Source organism: Microtus pennsylvanicus, chromosome 10 (assembly GCF_037038515.1).
Source record: "Microtus pennsylvanicus isolate mMicPen1 chromosome 10, mMicPen1.hap1, whole genome shotgun sequence".
Classification (NCBI taxonomy): Eukaryota; Metazoa; Chordata; class Mammalia; order Rodentia; family Cricetidae; genus Microtus; species Microtus pennsylvanicus.
In genome coordinates this window covers 67,007,443-67,008,982 of record NC_134588.1, presented here as the reverse complement: position 1 = coordinate 67,008,982, position 1,540 = coordinate 67,007,443, and positions in this window count along the sequence as shown.

Genomic DNA, 1,540 nt, shown 5'->3' with positions numbered 1-1,540 from the left:
TTCTCAAGGACGAAGCATGGTCCTTCAGTTCCCGGCTTTATTAAATGAAGGGCTGCCCCACTGTTACCTGGGACAGAAAAAAAAAGTAACTACAGGAAGCCAGAAAGTGTTTCAATTCAGATCGATTGTCCTCAGTTCAGGCATAAAATAAGGCTAGAGAGAGGAGTGTGGATAGCCACCCGAGGCAGCAACGGAGAAATGCAGAAATTTACCCAACATGTAACTCAGGAAGATCAAAACCCATAAATCTTGGACACCCGTAAGACTTACCTTTGCCTTCAAGTTGCATGTCTGTAGAGCCTAACCTTGACTTCTACAGCAAGGGGAAAAGGGAAGGCAAATCTCTACCATTTGCTATCTCTATATGCTACCCAATCTTGAATTTTTCTAGAACGTGTGCCCTCCTCTACGGTATCTAGAATTAGAAACTTAGGCTTGTGTTGGAGAGAATTGGAAACGTTTGATCTTGAGACGTGACCCGACTTCCACCGATCAGGACTTGGTAGAACAGCAGCATGGATGGATGGCTCTCAGGCAGTCTTTGTCAACAGACAGTGGCATCAGTCTCGCAGCCAGGGCTCAGCTGTTTCTCTGATCCATTCTTTGATTCTCTAGCTCCTGGTCTTCTCAATAGCACCGTTTAGAGACCAAAGGCAGAATTCCCCAAGAGCGCATTTTTATTCCCCTTACAAACCTGCCTCGGCTCCCCAATTCCTTTAGGAGGAAAGTCACCATTTTAGCTGCTTAAGCAAGAAGTATTGGCGTTCCCTTCTCTTTCTCCCCACTGTAATTCTGTGAGAAAAATCAGTTTCCACCTCCAAATGATACCGACATTCAGTTTAAGCCCCTCTGCTTCTGCCCTGGGTTTGAGCCATTGTCCTTACTGCCCTGTACCAAGGCAGTCCCTTTTTCTTTTCGTTATTTCTTGTTTGTTTGTGGTAGTGGTGTGTAAGGCACGTGCATGGAGGCATGGAGGCCAGCGTTAGATTTTGTCGTCTCCTCAGGTTTTGAAACTAGGTCTCTGATGGGCTTAGACTTTGCCTAAGTAGGCTAGGTTGGCAGGCAGGGAGCCCCATAGATCCTCCTGTGTCTCCCTCCCCAGGGCTGAGATTACAAGCATAGACTACCATGCCTGTAGTCTCGACGGTTCTGAAACTCATTATGTAGACCATATTAGACTCATGCTCTGAGAGATCTGCCTGCCTCTGCCTCCAAGTGCTGGGCTGAAAGAATGAAAGGCTTCGTGCTTGTCTTTTCAATGTGTATTCTGGGAATCTACCTTTCACAGCTATCTTCTTGTTGCTTTCTGCGTAGGACCCTCAGCATGTCGATTCCTTTGTCTGCTGGTCTCATTGCATCCTACCCTGCACTTAGTTCCCTCTACAGGAAGCGCTGCCAAGTCGGTCCTGTTGCTCTCACAGATACAACTCTGCTCTATCCTTCTCTAGTGCTTACAGGGGCCTCAGCTGTTCACTTATCTATTTCCCCACTGCAGGGTGTTAGTGGTCATCTATCTTGCTCACTACTAATCTCCAGTTCT